Source organism: Hibiscus syriacus, unplaced genomic scaffold, assembly GCF_006381635.1.
Source record: "Hibiscus syriacus cultivar Baekdansim isolate YM2019G1 unplaced genomic scaffold, ASM638163v2 tig00110387_pilon, whole genome shotgun sequence".
NCBI lineage: Eukaryota > Viridiplantae > Streptophyta > Magnoliopsida > Malvales > Malvaceae > Hibiscus > Hibiscus syriacus.
Genome location: NW_024062717.1, coordinates 6245107 through 6260825, shown reverse-complemented (window position 1 = coordinate 6260825; position 15719 = coordinate 6245107).

Genomic DNA, 15719 nt, shown 5'->3' with positions numbered 1-15719 from the left:
GCTTAACTCTCCAAGATCCTTTAGTGAAAAACAATTTTGTAACATTGAAACAAACTTCTGTATAACATTATAATCTTGTCCTATAATGACTATATCATCTACATATACAATAACATAGATATAACTACCATTATCATGCTGAATAAACAAGGATGAGTATGCTCGAGACACTACAAATCTCATATGCAGTAGATTATCCTTAAGTTTAGCATGCCAATTTCGAGGTACCTATCAAAGACCATAAAGCTCCTTTTTAAGCTTACACACAAGCGGTTGACCATAATCATCATCTTGCTCAAACCCAGGAGGTTGATGCATGTACACCTCCTCACTTAAATCTCCATTGAGGAAAGCATTATTGATATCAACATGTCGAAGTTCCATCCATTAGAGACTGTTATGGCTAGTATTATGTTAAATGTTGAAAATAGAACTACATGACTGGACGTGTCCTTGAAATCCTGACCTGGAACTTGTGAGAACCCTTTGACAACTAAATATGCTTTATACCTATTTACTGATCCATCAGGGTTGCGCTTAACACGAAAAAGCCATTTACACCCTATAATAATTCTATCTTTAGGGAGTCTAACCAATGTCCATGTACCATTATTAAGTAAGGTATTGTACTCATAATGTACTGTTGCAGTCCAGTGAGGGGACTGAAGAGCAGCACCAATTGTAGTAGGAACATCATCTTCCTTGATACTTGAAAACACCTTAGGCTTGAAGATCCCACATCGACTGTGTCATCATATGATGAACACAAGTTTGGGAAGTGCTATCAACATGTTCAAATGTGATAGGAACATTAACATCTGGCTCAGGAACATTACCTTGTAAACCATTATCTAGCATACTGCCAGCATCTGCATTCATATCAACACCTGTATCAGGTGCAACCTTTTCTAAGCCAGTAGAATCAGTGTTATGCTACAAAATGTCATCAGAAATATACTGAGATCCATCATTGTCCATCTCGACCATATTAGGAACCAATGCACCATCATCTTTTTCATGTACAGTAGTTGTATTAGCTAAGTGATGTGGAAATTGACAGCAAGAGTTTCTGACTGTTATAATAATTCGAAGTGGCTGAGCATTCGGACTAGTATTGACTGCAGAATTCAAAGAATCTGTAACATCCTCAATATCGAGATAGTGACCAATTTGAAATATTTCAGAATTTAGTGATTAAAGTAGAAAAATTGAATAGTTCAATGATTTATTTGGAAATATTTCCTAAAAGTTGTTAGTAATTATTAAAGGAATTAAAGGGAAAATGGTCAGTTGACAAGGAAAATTTTTATATTCCTTTTATAAGATAAGAGAACCATGTGGGAAATGAGAGAATTCTCCAGAGTTTTCTTTCTTCTTCTTCCTCCTCCCGTATCTCCAAGCTCAAAGGTGAGTTTCTTTGCTTGTTGATTTTAAGGTTGGGTTATGATCATTAGATGATAATTAAGCTTAAGGAAAGCTTAATTTGTTCTAAAACAACAAGATGAAAGATATAGAAGAGATTAAAGAAAATGAGTTTTTAGATGAATTTCTGGAAAAGAGTTAATAAGTGAAATTTGAGAAGGAATTTGACTTGTCATCACTAAGAATAAGAGATTTATGAAGTTAGAAATGATTAATAACAAAGTTGAAAGTTTACTAAGATTCTTAAAATTAAGAATCATGATGAGATATTGAAGATAGAGATGGTTTATATGAATACAAGTTGGTGTAAGTAATGGTAGTTGAGTTTAATGACATGATATGGGCTTAAAATAAAAGAATGAATGAAGAGTGATGACTTTCGGGCGTAATACAAATTCTGGGCAAAGTGTATCGATGCACATTCAATGTGTACCGATGCACTCTTTAAAGAAGAAACATCGAATGCCTTGAGTGCACCGATGCACATTTAGTGCATCGATGCACCCCCTTAAAATACAAACATCGAATGAGATTTATGTACCAATGCATAGATAGTGCATCGATGCACCCGTCAAGGGATGCATCGATACATGGTGTAGTGCATCGATGCATACCTTTATTAAGAGATGAAAATAACTTTTCTTTTAGCCTAAGAATGATAGTTTTAGAATATATTAATTAGTATACTGATAAGTATCAATATATTACTATGTAGATATAGAGCCTAAACAAGTTCCGGAACTTGGCAAGTAAGATCGATCAAGGAAAAGATAACAGATCGATATTGACTAGTGAGACCAGGTGAGTGCGTTTTATTAGAATATACGTATTGTATATGGAAATTGGACTTGCGACAAGTCTGTTTCCAATATGTTGAATATATGATTGTATGATTAGAAGTATGATTATGTTTGATATTACGTGAATATGCTTAGTTCGTATTACATGTTATGTGGGATGAATTTATATGATATGTGTTATATAGCAATGATTTATGTATTATAGGAAAATGTTATATGAGTTATATAAACTTGAGATATAAATTATAGGATCACGAACTATGTAAAATACCAATGACTTATGTGATAACAAGAGGAAGTGATATATAAACATGTAATATAATTATATAGGAAAGATTTATAGGCTTAAATGAATTTATTATAAGATATATATAGTAAAAATCTATGAAGCCATAGAGAGATATTATAGGAGCTTTTGATGATAATTTATTAGAAGACTTGTATATATGATAAGCTATGTGAAACTGAACTAGGTAAATATATGAATTAGTAAATAAATGATGGGATAAGTAATTATGTAAACATGGAGTTATGATATATATAATATTATATATATATATATATATAATATATATATATATATATATATATATATATATATATATATATATCTATATATATATATATATATATATATATAATATATATATATATAGATATATATATATATATATATATATATATAGACTGTATGAAAATGTGTACATGAATACATGCATAAGTGATATATGTTTATAGGTTATAATATATTACAGAATTTATATGAATATAAAAGTATAAACCCTAAGTTATATGATATGAGATAAGTTATTATATGTACATAGTGTACGTTATAAGATGTGATCTATGTGATTACCGGAGAAAGGATAATAGTTATAGAGTATATGAGTAAGTTTATAGGTTAATAATAGGACATATAATATTATATAATGTATGATAATGAAATTATATGACTATGTGATTATATGAAAAGAATACAATTATATGTGATAAGCTCTGTGATATGTGAATCATATCAAAATGTTCTACGCGTAAGTGAACCATGTGTTTATATGTATATGTGATTTATATGAAAATAAGCTATGTGAAATAACTATGTGACTAGGTGAATATGTGAATGTGTGATAACATAAATATTAATGCCCATGTTATGTGTCCTGAGAGCTAGAGGTATAGTTGGCATGCCAAGAATCGAGGGTCTACGCAGTTCTTCGGGACATATATGTATTCTTTGGAACATGTGTGAGGTCTTTTGAGACCATACTTGATCCTTGGCATATGTATATGATTCTTAAGGAATTTTCTACCTGGTCCTTAAGGACAACTTTATATAGCACTTCGGTGCATTTCTATGCGGCACTACGGTGCAATTCTACGTGGCACTTCGGTGTATTTATATGAGCTGTGGTGACAGCATTAGTGCACAACCTCTATAGACTCAAATATCTATAGTTCTCACATGTGTACATGGGCCATTATAGATATAATATGCGAAAATTCATGTGATGTTATGATGTGTATATGATTTAATTATTTTATTTTTTGTCAAGTAAATGATTTGAAAAGTCAATGTGACACATCGGACTCGTATCCGGGTCGGATTCGAGTTGGGTGTACATTTAATGGTTTCAGAGCTAAGGTTTAGCCGATTCTAGGCTGAAACCGAAGGTAAAAGAGTTTTAAAATGTGTACATGCCACACAGAGTGATATGATATGATAGTGTAAGGAGTATGTTGTCTTGTTAATAGAAAAGATTAGTTTAATATAGTAGAAATCAGATCGTGAGAATTTTGAAGGAAAATGAGAGGTAAACCTGATGGTGATAGCAATTCACTTGCCCTGGCCAGGCAGGATGAAGAGCGGACACATCAAGAAGTGCCTTGTAAGATCAAAGGTTGATTTCAGAAAGCTGAAATTATATTAGAATAATGATAAGATCTTCATTGTTTTGAATCAGAAAAATGATATGGATTAGTTTTGTTATACTGGATAAGATAGAATATGGTGAACAAGTGTCACCATAAGAAAGTTAAAAGATCTCAAGATGTGGTTAGAATTTATAGAAGAGTTCATAATAAGTGCATCAATGACAAGCATATAAGATATAGAAAGCCAGAGTTTATGAGTTGAAATAAAGGAATAATGCTGTGTTTAAGCAAAAGTGTGGATATGATAAGAGGTACATTTTAGATGTAAAGAGTTGGCGTTGGCCAACCAGATATGTGATGAAAGGTGTATTGAAGTTGAAAGATTTAAGATATTGACAGGTTAAAATAACAAAATATAAAGTGGATCTGGATACAGTTGTATATTGGATCTTAATAATGTGATAGTGAAGGAAGTGAGGATTTGTATATTTGAGTAAAGCTAAAGATTTATAGAAGAGTTTAAGAATGGTACATCAGTGATCAATTTATAAGACAAAGGAAGTCAGAATGCTAAGTTTGAACAACGAAAATCACATGGTGTATGAGAATGAATATGAATTTGATAAGTTAAGTAAACTATGGTGAGATAATTCTTAGTGAAAGTGTGTATATGATTAACTGATTAGGGCTTGTGCCCTAGATTGAACAGTTGTTATGGACTAGCTGTAAGAGTAAATGTGATAAAGTTATAAGATTGGAAGGAAAAATATAGTGGAGTTAATCAAGTATGATATGAATCTGGATGTGGTTATGTATTTGATTATACAGATATGATGTAGGCAAGGAGATAAGTATTGGTATGTTTTAAAAAGGGGGCTTTAAAGAGGAAATACAAGTATAAGAGATTGTAATAATGAGGTTTGTATAAGTGAAATTAATTATCAAAGTTATGAAAAGGTGATAAAGATCGGTAATCAAGATGAGTATAAGTGATAGGAAACGAGTATGTGAACATGAAAGGAAATATATTTATGCATAAGAAGATTTAGATTTTGAATGAATAAAGAAATAATGGAATAAGGAAATGAAAGGATAAAGTTTAAAGAATCAAATATGAATTTGATAAGTTAAGTAAAACTATGGTTGAGATAATTCTTAGTGAAAGTGTGTATATGAACTGATTAGGGCTTGTGCCCTAGATTGAACAGTTGTTATGGACTAGCTGTAAGAGTAAATGTGATAAAGTTATAAGATTGGAAGGAAAATATAGTGGAGTTAATCAAGTATGATATGAATCTGGATGTGGTTATGTATTTGATTATACAGATATGATGTAGGCAAGGAGATAATATTAGTATGTTTTAAAAAGGGGGCTTTAAAGAAGGAAATAAGTATAAGAGATTGTAATAATGAGGTTTGTATAAGTGAAATTAATTATCAAAGTATGAAAGGTGATAAAGATCGGTAATCAGATAAGTATAAGTGATAGGAAACGAGTATGTGAACATGAAAGGAAATATATGATTTATGCATAAGGAGATTTAGATTTTGAATGAATAAAGGAATAATGGAATAAGGAAATGAAAGGATAAAGTTTAAAGAATCAGATGTGATAAAGGTTATGTTTCTTGGTCAAGCAGACTTAGTCAGAGAAATAAGAATGATTTATATGTATTAAGGAAGTTTAAGAAGTAGATAAGTGATGATGGAATAAAGTTGGTTATTTGCAAGGCAATTAAAGATTGATAAAGAATTTGAGTGATTATGATTTTGAGTAATAAAAACTGATGCTATTGGTTATATGATAAGTGACAAAATAAGGATATAAAAAAGGTAGTGAAGAACCAAAGGAAGGAAATATTAAGTTGAGAAAACAACATGAGAATAGTATAAGATATGTTATCAAAATGTGTAGAGAAAATTTGAGGACGAATTTTCTTTAAAGGAGGGGAGAGTTGTAACATCCTCAATATCGGGTTAGTGACCAAATTAAAATATTTCAGAATTTGGTGATTAAAGTAGAAAATTGAATAGTTTAATGATTTATCTGGAAATATTTCCTAAAAGTTGTTAGTAATTATTAAAGGAATTAAAGGGCAAAATGGTCATTTGACAAGGAAATTTTTTATATTCCTTTTATAAGATAAGGGAACCACGTGGGAAATGAGAGAATTCTCCAGAGTTTTCTTTCTTCTTCTTCCTCCTCCCGTATCTCCAAGCTCAAGGTGAGTTTTCTTTGCTTGTTGATTAATTGTTGATTTTAAGGTTGTGTTATGATCATTAGATGATAATTAAGCTTAAGGAAAGCTTAATTTGATCTAAAGCAACAAGATGAAAGATATATAAGAGATTAAAGAAAATGAGTTTTTAGATGAATTTCTGGAAAGAGTTAATAATTGAAATTTGAGAGGAATTTGACTTGTCATCACTAGAATAAGAGATTTATGAAGTTAGAAATGATTAGTACAAAGTTGAAAGTTTAGTAAGATTCTTAAAATTAAGAATCATGATGAGATATGGAAGATAAAGATGGATTTATAGGAATACAAGTGGTTTAAGTAATGGTAGTTGAGTTTAATGACATGATAGGGGCTTAAAATAGAAGATTGAATGAAGAGTTGATGATTTTCGGGCGTAATACAAATTCTGGGCAAAGTGTATCGATGCACATTCAATGTACCAATGCACTCTTTAAAGAAGAAACATCGAATGCCTTGAGTGTACCGATGCATAGTTAGTGCATCGACGCACCCCCTTAAAATACAAACATCGAATGAGATTTATGTACCGATGCATAGATAGTGCATCGATCCCGTCAAGGGATCGATATATGGTGTAGTGCATCGATGCATACCTTTATTAAGAGATGAAAATAGCTTTTGTTTTAGCCTAAGAAATGATAGTTTAGAATATTAATTAGTATACTGATAAGTATCAATATTACTATGTAGATATAGAGCCTAAACAAGTTCCGGAACTTGGCAAGTAAGATCGATCAAGGAAAAAAGATCGGTATTGACTAGTGAAGTCAGGTGAGTGCGTATTATTAGAATACGTATTGTATATGGAAATTGGACTTGCGACAGTGTTTCCAATATGTTGAATATATGATTGTTGATTAGAAGTATATTATGTTTTGATATTACGAGAATATGCTTAGTTCGTATTACATTTTATGTGGTATGAATTTATATGATGTGTTATATGGCAATGATTTATGTATTATAGGAAAATGTTATATGAGTTATATGAACATTAGATATAAATTATAGGATCACGAACTATGTAAAATACCAATGACTTATGTGATAACAAGAGGAAGTGATTATATAAACATGTAGATAAATTATATGGGAAAGATTTATAGGCTTAAAATTTATAAAAATAAATGTATAGTAAAAATCTATAAAGCCATAGAGAGATATATAGGAGCTTTTGATGATATTTATTAGAAGACTTGTATATGTGATAAGCTATGTGAAACTGAACTAGGTAAATATATGAAATTAGTAAATAAATGATGGGAGATAATTAATTATGTAAAACATGGAGTTATGATATATATATATAAATATAGACTATATGAAAATGTGTACATGAATACATGCATAAGTGATATATGTTTATAGGTTATATATGTTATAGAATTTATGTGAATATAAAAGTATAAACCCTAAGTTATATGATATGAGATAAGTTATTATATGTACATAGTGTACGTTATAAGATGTGATCTATGTGATTACCGGAGAAAGGATAATATTTATATGAGTATATGAGTAAGTTTATAGGTTAATAATAGGACATAAGATTATATAAATGTATGATAATATGGAAAGTGAACTAAGTTTAATGATGTTGAACCCTATGAGTAGAAGTTATGTGATTATAAGTAACATGATTACATGATCATAAGATATGATACGTGACATGAGATATATGAAAGAGAAGTATATGTCATATGAATATTATATTGACTATGTGATTATATGAAAAAGAATACAATTATATGTGAAGCTCTGTGATATGTGAATCATATGAAATTTCTACGCGTAAGGAACCATGTGTTATATGTATATATATGTGATTTATATGACAATGAGCTAGTGAAAAACTATGTGACTAGGGTGAATATGTGAATGTGTGATAACATAAATATTAATGCCCATGTTATGTGTCCTGAGAGCTAGGGTATAGTTGGCATTCCAAGAGTCGAGGGTCTACGCAGTCCTTCGGGACATATATGTATTCTTTGGAACATGTGAGGTCTTTTGAGACACATACTTGATCCTTGGCATATATATGATTCTTAAGGAATTTTCTACGTGGTCCTTAAGGACAACTTTATATAGCACTTCGGTGCATTCTACGCGGCATACGGTGCAATCTACGTTGGCCTTCGGTGAATTTATATGAGCTGTGGTGACAACATTAGTGCACACATCTATAGACTCACATTCTATAGTTCTCACATGTGTACATGGGCCATTAAAGATATATATGCGAAAATTCTATGTGATGTATATGATGTGTATATGTATCAAAGATAAGAAAAAGAGGATAATATAAAAAGGGAGAAGCGATGATAATATATCAAAGATTATAAATGTAAATGATGATATGTGTGTCTATGTGTAATTAGTCCATCAAAGAATATATGATTTGATATGGTATATATATGTATGTAATTATGTTTGTAGGTATTATGAGCTTATTAAATTACTATAATTCTATGAAGTGTGTAGAGAAGGAATTAGAGTTGAGATTTTATATTTAAGTGTTAATGCCTCACTAAGTCATTGACTTAGCGTGTGAATGTTTCACACGTAGGTTTTGAGAAGAGGAAAATAGGATCGAAGATGATCTCATTAGGTCATCATCTCCTTCCTGAAGTTCAGATCAGAAAAATTTTGAATTATATGCATTTTATGAAATGTAGTTGGCATGTAAGATAAAATTGGTGTCGAATACGCTGATAAGTTTTGTAAATCAATATGTTTTATACAATAGTAATTATTTGGTTTATTGAAAATGTCAAACTGATTTTTTATTTAATTATTTTATTTTTGTCAAGTAAATGATTTGAAAAGTCAATGTGACACCTCAGACTCGTATCCGGGTCGGATACGGGTTGGGGGTGTTACAGAATCACAACTTATTTCCTTGCAAATAGAAAAACAGATTCGTTTAAACACAAATGACGAGAAACATATACTCGTCCATCGAGGGCTAAACATTGGAAACCTTTGTGCTGAGGGCTAATTCCCAGATAAATGCACACTTGAGACCTGAAGGACAATTTATGCTTTTGGAACATTCTTAGGTGAGGAAAGCATTGACAACCAAACACCTTATCATAGAATACTCAGGTTTTTTCCAAAGAGTTTTTCAAATGGTGAAATATCTTGTAGTACTTTAGTAGGCAATTAATTAGACTCTGCAGAAATAACTGCATATGAACCAATACTTGATGGTAAAGATGCATGTGCCAACAGTACCAATGCCAGTTTGACAATATGACAGTGTTTCTCTCTACTACACCGTTTTGTTCAGATGTGTGGGACATGTGAGCATGTGCACAATTCCATCTCGAGCAAGTAATGGTGAAATACTGCGAAACTCACCACCCCAGTCTATCTGTAGTGCTTTGATAGTACTCCCAAATTGTTAGCTGCAAGTTTCAGAATAATTGGAATGCTAGGTACGCTTCATCTTTATGTTTCAAACAGATAAAGCCAGATATGACGAGTAAATGCATCCACAAAGGAGATGTAAAACCTAAATCCTTTTGAAGAAACATGTGGAGGTCCCTATAAGTCTGAGTACACAAGTTCAAACGAGTAAGATATCCTGTATTTGATTCATTAAAAGGCATTTGTGACTTTTTCCCAAATGGCATGCAATATATTTTCTATTCACTTGAGGATGACTTTAACACCTAGTTCAAACGCTAATTTGATAGAGTCTCAACAGCTGGATGACCAAGACGTCGATGGCATAGCTCATCTAATGGAGTTGATTCTAATTTGGCATTTGCTTATGCAACATGAACTTCTAGGGGTTTATTCATAGCAAATGAATGTTTCTTCCCCTTGAAGCAACAACCTTCCAGTAGCTTCATCATGAACACAACATCGATTGGCATGAAACTCAATGAAAACATCATTATCCTTAGTAAGCTTAGAAACTGAAAGCAGATTCTTGGTTATTTGTGGCACATGCAATAAATCATTCAAGAAAAGTACACGTGAGGAAGCATTTACGTGGGCATGGCCAACCAAAGCAACATCAAGAGGCATACCATTCCCGATTTAAAGCTTACCTGGACCTCGATACTATGAAGAATTCAGCACCTTATTAGCATCTGTAGTAACATGATGCATGGCTCCTTTATCAACCACCCAACGCTCAGATTGTATAGCAGCTATATGAGATTGTGGTTGATCACCTACAACCGAAACATTTCTTTTCTTGGCACAACACTCACAGTCATCACCAGTGGATGAAACTTTAAAGTTTCCAGAATAAGGAGTAGATTTGTATTCAGATTGATATTGGCCTTGATTAACAGAAGTAACACACGAGAAGTATTTATCATATCTATGCTAATATCGATCAACCAGGTGGTCAACTTTTCCACAGAGTTGACACGAACCCTGGATCTGCCACGACCTCTACCACTAGTTCGAGAATTATAAGAATAACCAGACCTCTGATTAGAACTATTAGTCACCATTGAAGTATTTCTTACCTCACCCTGTGCAACATTTGCACTCATAGGCAAAGTTTCAAATTGGTCATCAAAACTAGCTAATTGTATTTATGCATCAATTAGCATAGTAGAGATGTTGTCTAACGATAGAGTTTCCCTCATGGATGCGATGATCGCCATGAAAAGTTGATATTCACGAGGAAGCCCTTTCAAAATATTGGCTATTTGTTCAACTTGAGGAACGTACTGCCACAAGAGGCTAGAGCGTCGCATACCTCCTTTACACAAGTAAGGTAAGCTCACATACTGTCACCTCTTTCTTTAAGGATTGAAGCTTGTAGTGAAGGCTCATAACGATGTTGTTGAATGGTTGACAAAGAAATGAAGGGTCGTACTCCAAGCAACTGTTGTCATTTCAGTGCCAACAAACTGAGGAAGAAGATGTGGACTGATTATAGACAGTAACCATGAGGTAAGAGCACTATCTTGAGCCACAAAATCTCCATATTCATCATTGACTCGAACCGTGCCATCATCATCAACCACTGTCTCTAGCGGAGTCATCGCTTCTACTATAAGTAACCGTTCTAACTAATGACTTCTGATGGTGAGCAAAATCTACTGCTTCCAAAGAGAGAAGTTCATTTCATCCAGAACTACATTTACCTTCTTCTTGGTGAATGATTTCAAACTCATGGTCAACTCCATCAAGAACTGCTCAAGCAACAGAAGTCGATCTTAAAACCCCAATATCAATGGCGAATTATACCATATAAGAAAGATAGTAAAAATGCAGAAAGTATCATTGAAGTAATGTTTTGAGTTAATCGATCGACGAATCAGCCAAGAGGGGGTGAATTGGCAATAAAACTTTTGGTGGAAGCTTTTACAGAAAATAGAAAATTTTTGCACAGTGATTTAGAGTGGTTCGACTTTCTCAACCAAAGTCCACGTCCATTACCTTAGCTATCCAAACTAAGGATTTTCCACAAATTCACAAATTTGTCTTTTTTTTGAGGATAAAGAGTAACCTTACAACTCCATCAAGAATTATACCCCAAATTCTTGATAACACTCTCTCCCAAAGAGAAAATTACAAATTCGCAAACTTAACAGAAAAACCTCACAAGGCAAGATGTTTACACAATTATAGAACAAAGAAATAACACTCAAGAATAATACAATTGAGCAAAAACAGTGTTCTTGAAAGCAAAATGAATATTGAATGGAAAATAGGATTGAAATGCTCAAACAATAAGGTTTGATGCTTTCTCTTTGATTCTCTCTCAATTCTTGTTTTTTTATCAATGGCTCCTGAGCTTGTTTAAATACACATTGGATCACTTTTGAACGTTGGGATCATTGGTGAATTCAATAGAGCCTTTATGGTGTAATTATCATTTAAAAAATCTGTTGGGGGCGTAGGTGTATCGGTACACTCAAGGTGTATCGGTACACTCAGTGTAAAATTCAAATATTTCGACCGTTAGTTGACCTAGTGTATTGGTACATCCCAGGTGTATCGGTACACTAATTACATTCGATGTTTTTCTGAGCCAGGAGTGTATAGATGCATTTGCTGTGTATCGATACACAAAATGCTTTCGATGTTGGGTGTGTATCGATACATTCAAGAGTGTATCTATACATCCCTTTGTAAAAATTATTTTTGGACCAATTATGATTCAAAATACTTTGTGAAAATTGTTTCAAAAATATTTTAAAACTAAAATACAATTTTACACTTAAGTAGGGTTTAAAATTGACATTTGAAAACTTGGAGTAATATTTTTATATTCGAATAATTTACTCGAATATTAATTGTTGAAATCGAATATAAAATCTTAAAATTCATAGTACTTTATTTGTTATATCGAAACATCAAATGTTTTCAACAATCTCTCCCTTTTGATATAACAAAACATTTGAGTAATTTTAAAATTTTTCTTTGAAGTAATTTTTGAAATCAATTTTGAAAAATTATTACTTCCCCTTACTATATTCTGCCCCTTTTTGTTAAATCAAAAAGACTCTATAAAACATTTTAAACAAGGTTTTGTAAGAATATAGCCAATTAATATTTATATAGATATAACTTAAGCTGCTAAGATCACAATCAAGAGAAAGATTAATTATTAGTTCCAAATCAATAAAAAATAATGTGTAATAGTAATTGGTCATATTCTACTACAATGAAAATGATGCAAAAATTAATAAACATTAGATTCAAACTAATCAAACCAAATTCAAACAATCAAAATCAAATATATATATAAACATTAAAGTTTAAACATCCAAAACATATCAATCCAAAAACATCCAAAATGTTTTAACAATTGAGTTCTAAATCAACCTAAGAAAACAAAGCAAGAAAGAAGGTTTAATCATCCACTGGTGGATCGGGAGGTGATAAATGTGCCCATATGTTAGCCACATCTCGTGTAAGCGCACTGACCCTTTCGTCCATAGCATTGAATCGATGATTCATCGCTTCGCTGTTAGCAGTTAAATGAGACTCGATGGATGCAAACCTCATGTTAAGATTCTTCATAAACGATCATAAGTATGGAGGCATCTGACTCTCTTGTTGTGCTGGCTCATCCTCTGGTATATGATCATCTATATCGCGCATGAGTTCTTCAAGCTCTGGATCATCGTCCGCAGCCGGTGCCGGAAGAGCTCATGAAGAACTAGCTCACGGTGTTTTCTCGGTGGATCGAACCCATTGATCATTTTCCCTGGACCATCCCGATTTCTTCAAGGTTGTGAAATTTATTTAGTTCTTGAGAGGGATGAGTACATCAAGCGTGACCCTAAGCCCGGATTTGATAAATATATTACTAAGGAGACAACCGTAAACTAAGGTTTCGACATATTTAGACGGTACATTATTCACCGTTTCTACTAGCTCAACAAAGATAATTTGTGGCAAATTTATTTTCTTTTTATTTTGGATACAATGTATCCACCAAATGTCTAGTACTATAAGCGTAGAATATCTACCTCTGGATGGTCTAAACCACTAATAGATGATCAAGTAAAGGAACTGTTCGTGATGAGTTAAAAGTGTACTCGTATTAGCCTTGGTTTTATATCGGGTAGCCACAATGTCTTTTTCGTTAACTAAATCGTTGTTATCTAATCCAAAAAATATTAACGATTGTTTCGGAGTCAATGTAAACAAATTGGCCTAAGAGATAAGATCAAATACCTACGGTTTCAGAATGAGACTCGTTTTGGACACAAACCACATTGGAATAGAAAATACGGACTAGTTGGTGATAAATAATCGGTTTAAGCTGAAACAGTTTATCAAATTTCCAAGATCAGAGGGTAAGAAGAAATTAAAATTTCATATCAACTATTGCTTGGATAGAGGGGATACGCTCTTCTCGGATTTTATATGACTCAAATAAATTATGGAGCCTACGGTAAAGATTTTCTCTACGACCAGGTTCATTAAAACAGGAGTTTAGAATGGTCATTTCCTTTTTATTCGGGTTTGGATTTGGATTGGGAGGTAGAATAGGAGGTCAGTTTTGAGGTTGGTTTAAAGACCAACTAGAAGATGACCTAGTGCATTTTGAATGAGATATGGTTAAAGATCGGAATGGGATAAAGGAATACATGCAATTTGAAAATACATGTATGCAGTACAATCAATCCCAAAACTCAATATGAGTCCTCAATATTCAAGGTTTTCTAAAATAATCCTAATGGGCAAATTTGAAAAAAAACTATTTTTGAAAACAATGTTTGAAATTCAATATGTAGTTTTCAAAACAACATAATTAAATCAAAAACATCAAATTTTAAAATCAAAACATTTTTTTTATTTTGAAATTTAAAAAAATTGAAAAAATTGTGTGTTTTTGATGAAATTAGTTGTAGATTGTAGTTCTAAACTACAATCTAACAAATGTCCGATATAAACTTTAACCTATAACTAATTAAAACTAGTCCTAACTTCAAAAACATTAAAATATGGGTTTTAGAAAAAATTAACAATGTTCTATCAATCAAATCTAACCTTAAAAATTATTTGAACATATTATTAATTTTCATCAAAGATCATAAACTCTCCCTAACTAATAGCAAAGAATGCAATCAAAAGTGTTATTTTTATAAGCATTTTTCATTTCTAATTAAAAGTGCCAAAATTATTTTAAACACTAAGTCAAGGTAGGTTGGTTAAACCTAATTCTCTCCTAAGTATCCAAAATCTTTCTTTACCTAAAGGTTTTGTAAAAATATCTGCTAATTGATGCAAAGTATCAATATATTCTAGAACTATATCTCATTTAGTGATATGATCCTAATGAAATGATGTCTTATTTCAATGTGCTTATTTCTAGAGTGTTGGATGGGATTTTTAGTGAGACAAATAGCACTAATATTGTCACACTTGATAGGTATGGTACCTACTTCAATTACATAATCTAAAAGTTATTGTTTCATCCATAAAACTTGTGCGCAATAACTACCAGTTGAAATGTATTCCGTTTCAGTGGTAGATAATGCAACACTATTTTATTTCTTTGAAGACCATGAAATCAACATATTTCCTAGGAATTGACAAGTATCGGAGGTACTTTTCCTATCTATTTTGCATCATCCATAATTTACATCAGAGAAAGCATGCAAGCTAAAGCTAAAGTCTCTAGGATACCACAGTCCTAAACTAGGAGTGTCTTTAAGGTATCTAAAGATTCTCTTAATGGCTTTTAGATGTGATTTATTAAGACATGATTGAAATCTAGCACATAAACAAACACTAAACATAATGTCCGGTATACTTGCAGTTAGATAAAGTAAAGAGCCAATCATAGACCTATAAAGTTTAACATCTATACATTTACCTCCTTCATCTTTGTCAAGATTTGTAGATGAGCTCATCGGAGTGGCTTGGGGTTTTT